The sequence below is a fragment of the Kogia breviceps genome, chromosome 17, assembly GCF_026419965.1.
Source record: "Kogia breviceps isolate mKogBre1 chromosome 17, mKogBre1 haplotype 1, whole genome shotgun sequence".
Classification (NCBI taxonomy): Eukaryota; Metazoa; Chordata; class Mammalia; order Artiodactyla; family Physeteridae; genus Kogia; species Kogia breviceps.
The window spans coordinates 27,975,318-27,991,191 of NC_081326.1; the positions used below are offsets into that span (position 1 = coordinate 27,975,318).

Consider the following 15,874-nt stretch of genomic DNA (forward strand, 5'->3'; position numbering starts at 1 on the left):
AACTCAATATAAAAAATACCCAGAAGAAAAATGTGCAAAGAACCTGAACTGACATTTTTTCCACAGAAGAGATACAAATGGCCAGCAGGTATCTAATATATGTTTAACATCACTAACCGTCAAGGAAATTCAAATCAAAACTACAATGGGATGTTACCTCGTTCCTGTTAGGATGACTTTCATTTAAAAACAAAATGAAACAAAACAGAAAGATTGATGAAGACATAGAGAAAATGGAACCATTGGACACTGTTGGTAGGAATGTAAACTGGTACAACCTTTATGGAAAACAGTATGGAGGTTCCTCAAAAATTAAAATAGAACTACAGTATGGTCCAGCAATCCCATGCTGGGTATATATCCATAGGAAATAAAACAAGTATCTTAAAGAGATATCTGAAACTCCCACATTCTTTGCAGCATTATTCATAATAGCCAAGATACGGAAACAGCCAAAGTGTTTATCAACAGGTGACTATAAAGAAAATGTAGTATATATACCGAATAGAATATTATTCAGTCTTAAAAAATAGAAAATCCTGCCATATGTGACAACATGGATGAATTTGGAGAAGGCTAAGTGAGATGGCCAAACACAGAAAGATAAATACTGCATTATGTCCATTATGTGTGGAATCTAAAATAGTTGAACTCATAACAGAGACTAGAATGGTGTTTATCAGGGGTCAGGGGCTGGGCTGGTGGTGGAAATGAGATGTTGGTCAGAGGGTAGAAATCTTTAGTTATAAGATAAACATGTCCTTGGGGGCCCAAAGTATAGCATGGTGACTATAGTTAATAATTTATCACATATTTGAAATTTACTAAGAGGTAGATCTCAAGTTTTCTCACAACATACACAAAAATATGGTAACTATGTGAGGTAAAGGATATTTTAATTAGCTTGATTGAGGAAATCATTCCACCCTATACACATATATCCAAAATTCCTACTGTACACCTTAAATATATGCAATTTTAATTTATAATCATACTTCAAAAAAGCTGCAAAAAAAGTGTAGTATGGCTCCATCCTCATGACTTAAGCACCTCCCAAAGACCTCATTTTCTGACACCATCACATTGGGAGTTAGAACTCCAACAAGTGTAATTTGGGGGGACACGAACATTGAGACCATGGTAATGGTGTTAAGTGCCATAAAGAAAATTAAAATCAAGGAAAGGAAATATACAGTCTCTACTTACCACAGTCACATATGCCCAATGCATGGTCCCCTAGCCACATTGGAGGACCCTTATATTGAATACATTCTCTAGGTAATTACCAAGTATGAGGGAACCATTATGAGGTGGGGAAATACACCAATTACTGTTTATCATGTACTTTTCATATATATTTCTGTGCCCCATACACTCTCATTGTTTAAATTATCATAAATGTGTTTCTGCCCCTTTTAATTTAAATACCTTTGTTAATTTAGACTACTTAAGGATGTATGAAAAACAGATTGTGGAAAGCTGTATTACAACATATTAATAGTGGTTAACTTTGGTTGGGAGAGTGTGGGTCAAATTCTGTATATCTTTTTGTACGTTGTAAATTTTCATCCAAGGTCATATTATTTTCACTTTAATAAGTTGAATTTTTTTAAAAAATTAAAGGTTTATCTAACATCATCATTATAATAATAGTTATTATTACAATAACTATTTCTAGAGCTTCAGTGAGTTCATTTTCTTTGTCTTATTTAAACTCTGAAAAATTAGGTTAGAGAAGTCAAGTTTAGAATATGAAAGACCTAGTACGTATATCAAAGAGTTGACAATAGCGGATTCAAAGGTGTTTAATGTGAAGACTGACACCATCGCATTTATTTTGAAAAAGAAAATCTTTGAGTTATATGCAGGGTGAATCGATGTGGGGATAATCTGGAGTTGGCCATGGCATGGATGGGTGGAGATATAAGTGTAATTACAGAAGGAAGGAATTATTAAGGACTAGCTAAAGAAGAAGGCTAAGGAGACGTTTTGAAAATTAGGATAACTAAATTTTCACTTAATTCACTATTTTGTATAGAACTAATCCTAAATTCCTTGTTAAGAAGGCCCCAGGTTGAACTCTCAACCACCTCTATACTAAATTGCCTATTTGCTACATATTCCAAATATGTAAACATAATTCCAACCCCACATGGTTCTAACATTTCTATAGTGGGTTTCCAGATGAATTTTATTTCATAAATTTTCATTAATAAACATATGTTACAGAAGAAAATAATAAAAAATAAAATCTCAAGTTTAAATAAAGCAGTATATTTTTGCTTTGTGGGAACCATGGTGGTTTCAGGAAATTGTGTACTATTAGTTTTACCCCCTTTAAGGTTTTCAACCTATCCATGTTCCTTATTTAAAATAGTATCAAAACAATTTCCAATAAATACTAGATGAAAGGATAAAAATATATTAATATGATTTCCTTCACATTTGTTGAGGAGGGTATTCCATATCATTCCTGTATGTGGTCAGTTTTGAAAAACAGTGGTTCAGGGTTATATGCTCACATATGTTTCTAACTTGACTGGTTAGCTATATATTGTTCAGCTTGTTGAAGGTCTGTCTAATTGGATAGAAAAGGTGTAGTTACTCACCACAACATAAAATATTGGAAGGTGACATGGGGAAAGCATTTTACTAGTCTCTTGGGAAAGAAAATTCCTTGGCTGTAATTGTTTTGCTCTCTGAAGAAATATATCAGACTGTCATTTCCACATGAATTTTCTGGATATAGTGTGACCTACTATTTTAATGTCAATGGAAACAAGCCGTTGCAGAGTTTCTCAGCCTTTTGTATGCTCTAGTTAACCTGAGGGAACTTTAAGTTATAATTTGTAGAGAAAGACTGTGGCATGACATGGAAGAAGTAGGGACTGATTTGTAAGTCGTGTCCCAGCATGCAGGTGACAATTAAGGACAGAAGCATTGGGAATAGGAAAAAAGGAAAGTAAAAATAAAATATGCACCTATCACCTTACCTAAAAACAGACAGTGTAGTGGGACATTGATTAAATAAATATCATAAAATGTCAGACTATTGTCTGGAGCCTGGGTGAGAAGCATAACTAATTGTTCATTCACTTAATGACTAGTTGTTGCTCACCTACAATGCATCAGATACTGTGCTAGGTAATGGAGATATATTAGTGAGCAAGATAGACCTGGTCCCTGCATTTACATAGAATATACAATTAAATAAGAAACTGCAATAACATATGTTGCAGATAGACAAACTGTACTTTGAGACCTGTACAAGGACATCTTATCTCATTATGGAAGATCTTAGAAGGACTAAAATGCATGAAAAATAAATAAGGGGTTCAATGGACGGAACTTTAAGGGGTTCCAGGAAGAGAGAACAGTATATGGGAAAGCCAGAGAGAAAAGAGACAGGGCTGAGTGGAATTAAGTTCAGGGTGACTGGAATTTGGCACTGGGCAGGGGGTTGAAACAAAAGTTGGAAGCCAAGCAGGTAGCAGGCACAGAGAATCATGTTAAATTAGAACTGACACCCAAGTCCAAGTGCATTCCTCTTTCTACAATGATTTATCAAATCCTAACATTTTAAGATACGAAGATAAAATATTTTCTACACTCTAGTGTCTTCAATTTGGTAAGATGGAAATTCAAATGAAACCAACAGTAATACAAAGTGAAAATTCATATGATTGTAAGAGCCTGAAGCTCTAAAGAAATACAGAAGTAGGAAAATAAGGAGGAAAGTCTAAGGACTGGAAAAGGTTAAAGAGGTGCTTCTTGGATCTAGTCTTAAAGAGCTGTGGGGAGTTGGTTAAGGAGTGGAAGCAGTGGGAACATCATGTCCAGTGGTTTAGAGACATGAGAGAACAAGATATATTCAGATCTGTGAGTGAAATGTTTTTACTACAGTAGCATTTTCCAAAGTATGCCTCAGAAAACATCCTGTAAGATGATCTGGTCACACATGTAACACATGTCTATCCCCTTCCTGGAAAGTCACAATACCCATAAGCATATCAAAGGATCTGAAAATACCTACAGTGAAGAAAGCTCTTTATTTGATCCAGCACTTTGCAAAATTTCTTCATCATAGAATTTCCTCTATTACCATCTTTTTTTTTTTTTTGGTTTATAACCTTTTAACAATCTATGAAACACACTTTGAAATTGATAGCAGAACCTACACATAGTGACAGGGAGTGTCAGAGGATGAGGCTATAGGGGTAGCTGTTAGAGGTCAGATCACAAAGGCCTTGGTCTGCCAGACTCTGTGTTAGGGAAGAGCATACCTGATATTTCTTCCAATTGACAGAAGCTCTACCAGGTGATGTACCCAGCCTTACTAACTCACTCTACTCTAAGGAGGTTGTGTGGAACCACCTCTTTGAGAGGTAAATTCAAATATATTTAAATGGAAGTATTGGCATATCTTCACCATTCCTCCTCTTTTTAAACTTAATTTTTTTTCACTGTCATAAGATTTTTCACTGTGGTAAAGATCTATTTTCTTTACAATTTTTAAGTGCAAAACACAGTATTGTCAACTATAGAATCAATGCTATACAGCAGATATCTAAAAGCTAATTATCTTGCATAACTGAAATTTTATACCTATTGAAAACCAACTCCCCATTTCCCCCTCCCCTCAGCCCCGAGAAACCACCATTCTACTCTCTGTTTTTATGTATTTGACTATTTTAGATATCTCATATAAGTGGTATCATGCAGTATGTTCTTCAATTAGTGGTTTATTTCACTTAGCATAATGTCCTCAAGATTATTCCATACTGCCAAATATGACAGTATTTTCTTCCTTTTTTCAGGGCTAATATATATATTACATACTTTCATTTGATATGTATACTACATTTTCTTTATCCATTCACCCATTGATGGATAATACATTGCTTCCACATCTTGGTTACTGTGAATAATGTTGGGAACATGGAATGCAGATATCTCTTTGAGACAGTTATTTCATTTGTTTTGGATAAATATCCATAATTAGTATTGCTGGATCATATGGTATTACTATTTTTAATCTTTTGGGGGAACTCCATACTGTTTTCCATAGTGACTGCACTATTTAAATTTCCATCAACAATGCACAATTTCTCTACATCCTCATCAACACTTATCATTTCTTTTGTTGTTGTTGTTTTGTTGGTAACAGCCATCCTAACAAGTGTGAAGTGATATCTCATTGTGGTTTTGATTTACATTTCTCTGATGATTAGCCATGTTGAGTATCTTTTCATGTGACTGTTGATCATTTGTATATCTTCTTTGAGAAATGTCTATTCAAGTCCTCTGCCCATTTAAAAAAATTGTGTCATTTATTTTTTTTACTATTAAGTTGGAGGAGTTCCTCGTGTGTTTTGGATATTAACCTTTTCTCAGATCTATAGTTTTCAAATATTTTCTCCCATTCCATAGGTTGCCTTTTTATTGAGTCCATCATTCTTTGCTTTGTAGAAGCTTTTTGATTTGATGCAGTCCCATTAATCTATTTTTTGTTTTTATTACCTATGCTTTTGGTGTCATATTCAAGAAGTCATTGTCAAGACTAATATCTGTCATAAAAACAGACATATAGACCAATGCAACAGAATAGACAGCCCAAAAACAAACTCAGGTGTACATCACCAGTCAACAAGGGAACCAAGAATACTCAAAGGATAGTCTCTTCAACATATAGTGTTGAGAAAACTGGATATCCACATCCAAAAGAATGAAATAGTATACTTATATTAAACCATACACAAAAATCAACACAAAATGGATTAAAGACTTAAACATAAGACCTGAAACTGTAAAACTCCTAGGGTAAACCATTCTTCCTCTTGAAGTGTACTGCCAGCAGGGAGCACCTTCACCAGGGTGGGAAGACTTGCTCTAGTTTAGCTCTGACTGGGGCTGGGATGGTAAGTATTCTGATTATAGGATTCAAGGTTAAGAGACACACTTGACTGCAAGTATAAACTACATATTCATCATAGCTTCATCAGTAATAAAGGAGGTGTTTTAGTTTCTTATTTCTCATTCTTTTATTTTATTTCTTATTATCGTTCCAATTTAGCAGGTAAGAAGGTGATATTTATTGTCTTCCAAGAGATCCAGACATTAAAGGATTTTGTCTCTATTCTGTAGATAATTGGGAGTCACTGAAGTATTTTACCAGTGAGTAACATGGTCAGAGTTACATTTGGCAGCTTTAGTGGCAGTGTAGAAGATATGCTGAAGGGGGCAACACATGGAAGCTGAAAAATCAATTAAAAAGGATAGCAGGAATCCACACAAGAAATGATCAGATCTTGAACTACACCAATGGCAGTGGTAATATGTATAAGGAGATATAGACATGGAATATATTTAGAAAGTTCAATCAACAGAACTAGGAGACATTAGGTGTGTGATGTAAAAGAGAGAAAATCTAGGACAACTCACAGATTTTTGAATGGAGGTGAATTATATTTGGTTTGATGAAAATGTAAAACTCTATTTCCAGCACACTGAACTGTGCATACTTTAGAAACATCCAAGTAGAGATATACAGTTGTTACATATATATTTTTCTGAAGTTCAGAGACATCTAGAAATGCACACGTGGAAGCTGTTCATATTTAGTGGTACTTGAAGTCATAGTGTCAATCACTCTTAAGGAGATTGTGTGGATAACAGTCCTACTCAGTATCAATACTTAACTTATTATGTGCCCAGTGTGTACCAGCACTATGTTAAATACTTTGCACACATGTTAATACTCATGATAGCTCTTTAAGGCGAATAATATTACCATTATTTTACAAATGAAACTGAAGAGTTTCCACTTGTTTTGCAACTAATAATTGTTTGCTTCATAATTATTCCCATGATAGTTCAAATGTATCTGATAAAATACCCTTGAAATCAGACACATAGATATGTCTTTGTGGTTTGCAATTGAAATTATTTTTTGCAGGGGTATATATTCAAAGAATGTTGCTGTGTAATGCCTTTTGACAAATTTAATTTTAATCAGGGTTGGGGTTTTTCAGCCTGTTATGGGAATAAAGAATAGAAAATCATGGTGCTGTCATACTCTTTTTGTTTCTCTATCAAAGGTCAAAGTCAGAAGCATACTGCTATAGCAATTATGAGTCAGAAACGCAGTTCCCTGCTAGAATTCTAGTCAGGAAGTAAGTAAAAGAGGAAGAATATACTTATTTTCTACATGCATTTGGGAGAAGGAAGTGGTCCAAGATCTAGAATTTGATGAAAATCACTCACTTTGAAGTCTAAGGTACAGAGCTAAATGAGTTTGTTACCCCTTGCATAGGGGGAGTTATTTGGATAGTAAAGCTTAGAGAAAGCCTCTGTATCCATGAGCTTTAATGGCAGATGTACCAGCAGATGAACACTATCTTAAAAAACAATCCACTCCAAAAAGCAAGTTAATGTTGCATAGTTATCAGCAATTGTTTATGCACCATTTGATTTCTGAGCTTTCAAGTTGATTAACAATAGTATTTCTTTTCTAATCAGCTTTTTAATTATTGGTCTGGCTGGCTGACTTTGAATAATTTATGCAAAAAGAATTCTTTTCTGTGTACATATATATACATTCTAAAAAATCTGAAAATAGAAAAATAAATATGGAGCTTACCTAGTGGGAAACAACATGGAAGAAAAACCTTAACACCAGTTGGTGACTTTATGTCAGCTGTAATTGCAGAATGCAGGCCAAAAGTAACAGTGATACGGTGATCATCTTGGCCAAAGTTAAGAGATACGTTGGTACCCCACATTATGGCTGCACTGTTACCTGGAATCTGATAACTGACTACATATAGAGATACAGTTGATTTCTTTTGCATTCTGCAGCATGTAGTAGACAGTGCTTTGGCTGACATTAAAAAAAAAAAAATTATTGATGTTCTTCTCTTGTCCTTCCCCATCTCCTTTTTGAAGTGCCTATACATAGGGAGCTTTGCTGGAGGCTTGAATGGACTCCCAGGGCCAGTACTCTTCTTAAACAAGCTCAGGCAGGTCAGAGGGATTTCAATACCCTGAGGGTTTTGTTGTAATTTTGGAGTCTGTATAACTGATATATTTTCATTCCTAGCACATTTGTCTATTTTTCCTTTTACTGTGCAGTCTATTTGATTTTTGAAATCCAAAAACAAAAAGAAAAAGAAAAAAAATGATTGACTTGGTTAAATAGCTGTGATTTCTCTATTTAATACATCTCATAAAGTTGGAGTAAACTGAAGCTGACCATACACTCTCCTTGTCAATAGGATGGGCTTTTGAATCAGGCTGGTGAATTCAGGATTCACTAATTATTGCATAATATGATTATAAGCAAGTTACTAAACATCTGATACTTTTTTGTTTTTCAAATTCTGAAATTGGGTTAATTCTGTAAAATAGGGTGTTTTTAAACTTTTCTTTAATGGAATATAATTGCTTTACAATGTTTTGTTAGTTTCTGCTGTACAATGAAGTGAGTCAGCTATATGTATACCTATATTCCCTTCCTCTTGGACCTCCCTCCCTACCTCACCCATCTAGATTGTCACAGAACACTGAGCTAAGCTTCCTATGCTTTATAGCATGTTCCCACTAGCTACCTATTTTACGTATGGTAGTGTATATATATCATTCTTAATCTCCTAGTTTGTCCAACCCTCTCCTCCCCCACCATGTCCACATGTCCTTTCTCTATGTCTGTGTCTCTATTCCTGCCTTGCAGATAGGTTCATCTGTACCATTTTTCTAGATTCCACATATATGTGTTAATACACAATATTTGTTTTTCCTCTTTCTGGCTTACTTCACTCTGTATGACAGACTCTAGGTCTAACCACATCTCTACAAATGACCAAATTTTGTTGCTCTTTATGGCTGAGTAATATTCCACTGTATATAGGTACCACATCTTCTTTGTCTGTTCATCTCTCAATGGATATTTGGGTTATTTCCATGTCCTGGCTATTTTAAATAGTGCTGTAATGCATATTGGGGTACATGTGTCCTTTTGAATTATGGTTTTCTCAGAGTATATGCCTAGTACTTGGATTACTGGGTCATATGGTAATTCTATTTTTAGTTTTTTAAGGAACCTCCATACTGTTCTCCATAGTGGCTGTATCAATTTACATTTCCACCAACAGTGCAAGAGGGTTCCCTTTTCTCCACACCCTCTCCAGCATTTACTGTTTGTAGATTTTTTGATGATGGCCATTCTGACTGGCATGAGGTGATACCTCATTGTAGTTTTGATTTGCATTTCTCTAATAATCAGTGATGTTGAGCATCCTTTCTTGTGTCCCTTGGCCATCTGTATGTCCTCCTTGGAGAGATGTCTATTTGGGTCTTCTGCCCATTTTTTGATTGGGTTGTTTTATAGATATTGAACTCCATGAGCAATTTGTATATTTTGTAGATTAATCCTTTGTCTGTTGCTTCACTGGCAAATATTTTTTCCCATTCTGAGTGTTGTCTTTTCATCTTGTTTATGGTGTCCTTTGCTGTGCAAAAGGTTTTAAGTTTAATTAGGTCCCATTTGTTTATTTTTATTTTTATTTTCATTCTAATTGTAATGAGTTATTGTGTGCAAAGTGCTTAGGACAGAGTCTGATCCTCAAAAGATAAACAGAGTGTGCCTACAGTATTATCCATTTGGCCTTAGGTTTGATCCCTCTTGAGTCAAACTGCCTGGCATAAAATATAGACTCCACACTTTAGCAGCTTTGACCTTGGATAAGTTACATAACATCTCTCTGGCTCAATTTCCTCTTTTCCAAAGAGGGGTCCATAATAGGATCTAGTTTTTAGGTTCATGAGAAGATTAAATGAGTAAAGCTCTTAGAATGGCTCTTGACACATGTGAAACCCTCAATAAATGTTTTTGGTAAAATGGATTATATTATATATCAAAATTATCATCACTGTGTGCTGCTGTCAAAGATAGCATGGAAAACTGTAATGAGAGCTTGATTTTTATCCAGTGAAGTTTATGCTTAATAGCAAGTTATGTTAATTATCAAGATAAATTGGAGAGTTGGGGGTCTGTCCAAAGACAGAGCTGTCTGCAGTCATACAGCAAAGTAATGAATACTCTGGTACTGTATTTAAATACATTTTACTCTGAGTCTAGTGCTTAGTCTAATCAGTTCATAGTACTACATGAAGATTGTCAGCATAATATCAATCCAAGGGTTTACATTAAACACACTTTCTGGAGTTAAAGAGAGTGAACAAGAACTAAAGCAGAAGCATTCCTTAGCAAACACTTTTCATTGTCATGCAAGTTACATTATGCAGAAAATAACATATCTCATTTTTCACACAGTTTAATAGCCTGCCAGTTATCATTTGGCAGGATCAAGCTATAAATCTTTTACAGAATTTGAGGAGCCTTATGGCATCCATTACTTCTTTCAGTTATTTAGAAAGCTTCTAGTAATCTTTTTTCCTTTGTAGTTAACGAGCTACCAAACTCTAAGTTTTACAGTAGAAACTGAGTGTATCATTTTACTTGTATTTTAATAGATGTTTATTTGCATTAGATTATGAAAGATTAGTGCTGAATTCCAAATAAGTATAGAATCAGGTTTTATCCGTACTTGCCAAAATCCTTTCCAGGGCATGATCTTTCAAACTATATCTTATAAGCACAAGTGGGCTTTGTTGATTTAAATGAAGCAGAAGAATATTTTTTAGTTTAGTCCCAAAGCTGTAATTAAAAAAAAACCCCTCATATAAGTTCTATAAATTTTCATGGGAAATAAAAAAAGTACTGATTCAGAAATTATTCTTCTAGTCTCTACAGGAAGTGAAATTAAAGCAGTCTCAATGAAATGCAGCATGGTGCAGAGAGTGGCAAGGCTCTTGGCTGTGGCTCTTCTGTCCTTGTGGTTTTGTGAGGCAGAAGTAGGATGGTAGTTGAAGGACTTCTCACTTCTATGTCTGCCTTCTTCTTGGGTATGTGACAAATTTCTGTCATACCTTTTGAGGTTGTGATGCTGGGTGACTATCTTTTTCATCTGCCATAGTGTGGAAGTTGCTCTCCTGAAACAGTTTCTGAGGACATCTGAAGAATAACTCTGCAAGTAACCCAAGGCAGTTGGTCCATTTCTTCAAAGCATTATGGCTATGCCAAGGCCACTGGTTCTTAGTTCTGTATTTTTGCTTCCCAAATTACTTATCCACTTACTTCTGGCTATTAGAGTCTCCTATGATCAAGGCACTGCACTAGGATACCCTTATTCCAACTAATGACATAATAGTACGTATACATAAAAGTGAGTACCTATATTTTTAATAGGTCAAAAACCCCCCATATATACACCCAACACAAACAACAACAAGGGAACTCTTCTCCATGCTTTGGGCTCAAGAGCATAGTGTGCTAAGTGAAATAAGTCAGACAGAGAAAGACAAATACCATCTGATCTATCTTATTCATGGAATAAAAAATTAAAATAAAATAAAAATCCAAGCTCATAGATAAAGACAACAGATTGGTGGTTGCTGGAGGCAAGAGGTGGGGGTGGGAGAAATGAGTGAAGAGGATCAAAAGTTTAAAAAAAAAGAAAAATCAACATTGATTCACAAGTACATTCACAATTGAAAATGCATGGGCTAATAAATTCATTATAAAAAAGGTTAACCTAACTAGTAATAAAAAAGAGAAATTAAAAAAATGAGATACTAGAGTGTCTGGATCAAGATGGTGGAGTAGGAAGATCCTGAGCTCACGTCATCCCAAGGACACACGGAAACTACAGCTACATATGGAGAAACTGTCTCTGAGAACAACCTGAAGACTAGCAGGACAGATTTCCTACAATTAGGGACCTGCAGAGGTCCCCCGAAGACCAAGGGGTCTAGCCCCATGTTGGGCTCCCTACCAGGGGAGACTTGCACTGGAAGATGAACCCCCATACTTCTGCCTTTGAAAAATAGAGGGCTTATGTTTGGGAGAGCCTGAGGATTGTGGGAAGCCAAGACTCTACTCTTCAAGGGCTCATACACAAACTTACTTGCTCCAAGTCCCAGCACAGGGGCAATGGCTTGAAAAAACATCCAGGTCATATAAGAAGGAGGTTCGTTTGCTAATTTTAGGAAGTGTGCCAGAACGGCAGGGATTTGGTGGGACTTTCTCCATGGACAAAAATGCTGGCAGGCTCCATTTGTTTGGAACAGTCCTTCTGCCTAGCTGGCCTGGTGTTGGTGGGTACCATTTCTCTCACTCTTCATCAACCTAACACCATGTGTTCGGTCCCGTCATTCCCCTGAGGACTCCCCCACCCAAACCACCCACCCTGGCCAGCTCCTCCTAAGTGACTCCACCCACCCCCTCACCCAGTAGGCCACCCTTGTCAGGACTAGTGCCTCTTCAAAGTGGCTCCTGCTCCAGGGAGCCAGCCTTGCTCCACCTGGTGGGCAGCGTCTGCCAGCACTGGTCTCCTTCCAAAGTAGCTCCCACTCTGGCTAGCCCCCCACACCAGCATTCTTGTGACAGATGTCATCAGGTCTTGAAGCCACTCATTCAGGGGCCAGCCCTGCATTATCAGTACACCTGCAGCAGTTACAACCAGGCCTTGTAGACAGCTGGCTGGGGGCTAGTCCCTCCCACCAGCATAATAGCAGTAGTGGAGGCTGGGCTTTGTAGCCAACCCCACCCACCAGCATGCCTGAAGGAATCAGCTCAAACACAACATCCTCAGATCTGAGAAAGCCACCACCAACATTAAGCAAATACATGTGGAAATAAACCTCAGCTACCATGTCAAAGACACAGCAGGCATCAGAGACGGCCTGCATGAAAGTCTCAGGATCAGTACAGAGATTTTCCATGTGGAAGCTGACACCAATGACGTCAATATTTAGCTCTTTTGCCCATTCCAAAAGGAGCCTGCTAGTTTTGACTCTGGTGCCAAATTTCACACTGAGGTGACAGACTGCTTTGGAATCAGCAGTGGCAACACACAAAACCAACTTTGCCTTTGGATGTGCCCTGACAACTTTCATCAACTCAACTTCACTATCAAAAGTCATCATCTGGATTCCATTATCGGCAACATACTTAAACTGAGACACTTGTTTACAAGAATTCTAATGTCTCTGGAGGCACCCTGAGACTCTGCACCAATTGTATTTTCGTCATGCAGGCACAGTCAAATCCTGTTCTGATGGAAGCTAAGGTCTTCACTGTGGTTCTGCTATCATTGCATTGACTGAATAAAAGGGGATGACCAGAGGAAGAGCTTTTAACCATCTCAGTTATTTCTTTAGAATGTCTCCCAGGTCTGCAACATAGAAGGCAGCCTTATTATCAGAACAAGAAATTTCATTAATTTTTTTTGGTCCAGAATGTCCTTGCAGTAAAGCCCTTATTCAGGAAATGGCAGTCAAACTGTTCATTACCAAAGTTGTTCATAGTTTTTTGATGTCTTTCTGAAACAAAAAAACCAGAAAATTAAGACATGTATATTAAAGAAATTGTTGCCAGCTTTTTCCCAAAAGCAGTTCTTCAGGAATTTCAAGTCCCACTGAAAATGCATGTGCCCTCAGTACAGCAGTTGGAAGTGTTCTTATAAACACAGAATTTGCTGTCCACCTTAGAATGCATGGGTACTACAGGCTGGCCCCATGGATATGTCACTTTCCAGTATGCAGGACCACAGGCTGCCCCACTGCTGTCCCCATTTTCCCCATCAGCTACCCATCCAGCCACTGACTGCTTTGCTCCCTCCCATAGAGGATTGCTGGCCCAAGGTGGTGCTGGAGTGCTGGCAGAGGGGTCGTGGTGGTGGAGGCTGAGGGGATTGACCTTAAAGGGACTTCTTTAAATGGAAAAGAAAAGGCCATAACTGAAACAAGAAACTTAGGAAAGAAAAAAATCTCACTATAAAAGCAAACATACAGTAAATGTAGTGGATCAAACATCTATAAAATTAGCATGATGGTTAAAAGACAAACACAGTAAAATCATTTATCCCTAAAATAGTTGAGTCACACAAAATAAAAAGATGTAAAATATGACATCAAAAACATTAAATGATGGAGGGACAGTAGAAATGTGCTGCTTTGAGAATGCACACAAATTTAAGTCACTATCAACTTAAAATAGATTGCTATATACACAGGTTGTTATGTATGACCTTCCTGGTAACCACAAAACAAAAAAATATAACAGATATACAAAAAATAAAGAAAAAGAAATGTAGACATAACACTAAAGAAAGTCATCAAATCACAAGGGAAGATAAAAAAAGCAGAAAGGAACAGAAAAGAGCTACAAAAACAATCAGAACACAAGTAACAAAATGTAAGTAATTACATACCTATCAATATTTACTTTATTTTTTAAATTTTTTATTATTTTTGCAGTTGTCTCCTTTTATTTATTTTTATTTTTATTTTTTTAACATCTTTATTGGGGTATAATTGCTTTACAATGGTATGTTAGTTTCTGCTTTATAACAAAGCAAATCAGCTATACATATACATGTACTTTATACATTTACTTTAAATGTAAATGGACTAAATGCTCCAATCAAAAGACAATGTGGATGAATGGATTTTAAAAAATATAATTTTTTGTCATTTTGAAGTATTTCTATATTTCATTATTTTTATGCAAATAGTATTATAAAAATTCATCTCCAAATGCTACTTATAAGAACAAACCCTTATGTGTCTTAATTTTATACATTTTTATATTTTTCTGAAATATGGTATTAAAATATGTAAATATATTGTTTATCATAAGTATAAACAACAGAAGGAAGGAAAAAGTACAAAGAGCTTTCTATAATACATTTTTCTTCAGCTCTAGCTTGTAATACTAACTTTATCATAAAACAATGACCTTAGCACCCTCTAACAAGTCATCAAATCCTGTCTGACTTTTCTTTGTAGTATCATTTATTATTTATGCACATTCACCTAATTTCTTTGCTATAATGTATGATGAAATTATTATAAATGAATTTATGTCCACACTTTTATTTCCTAAATATAACTTTCTACAGGTAAAATTTCCAAGTAAATGTTATGAACTTGCGAAACAAAATTAGTTTTTAGCCATTGGGAGATTACAAAAACAAATAAACCATGACCTTTCTCTGAACTCTACATTCATGTATTGAGCCATCTTTTTGGCATCTTCTACTTACCATACCCAAAATAGAACTCTCAGTTTCCTTTGCCCACCTGCCTCATTCCCAATGACTCTAAAGCTGTTTCTTTTCCATTTCCTTCTCTCTCCATAAATCAGACGAGGTTTCATTGAAGTGACAAACATAGGCATTATACTTAATACTTTCTATCCCTTTTACACCTGAATATCAGTAAGTCTTTTCAGGGTTAACTCCAAAATATATCTTGGTTTTGTCTGCTTCATTCTCTTCACACTGACGTCAGTCTCTGAGCAAGTCACCATAACTTCCTACTTGGGTACTGTGATAGCCTCCTTTGTAGGTTCTCAGTGTCCACTACTTCTGCCTTCCAGTCTGGTATTTACATAGCTGCTAGAATACTCTTTTCAAAACACAAACTGAAGTTCACTTGCTCTCCTGTTAAATCTGCTTACTGATTTACCATTGCTCTTCTAATAACATCTAAACTCAAAAGAAAAAAACAAAACTAAACTCCTTAGCAAGTCCACAGGTACCTTAGGGGATCTGGCCCTGCCCATTCTTCCCAAAGTCCAGCCTTCTCATTGTTCTCTGGCTTTCCAAATCTCTGGTCAGCTTCTCTTTTCTCCCTCAGGATTTCTGGTCTTTGCACATGTGCTTATTTCTATTTGGACAGTTCTTTCCCAACTATTCTTGTCACAAAAATATATGGCTTGCTCCTCATCATACTTCTGTTTACCCTTAAATAT

At 36.2% G+C, this 15,874-nt stretch overlaps 1 pseudogene; it reads right to left on the bottom strand.

Annotated features, from left to right (window-relative positions):
• Positions 1-8,345: 8,345 nt before the first annotated feature.
• LOC131743915 (ornithine decarboxylase-like) lies at positions 8,346-13,423 on the bottom strand (annotated as a pseudogene).
• Between the last annotated feature and the right edge of the window lie 2,451 nt (positions 13,424-15,874).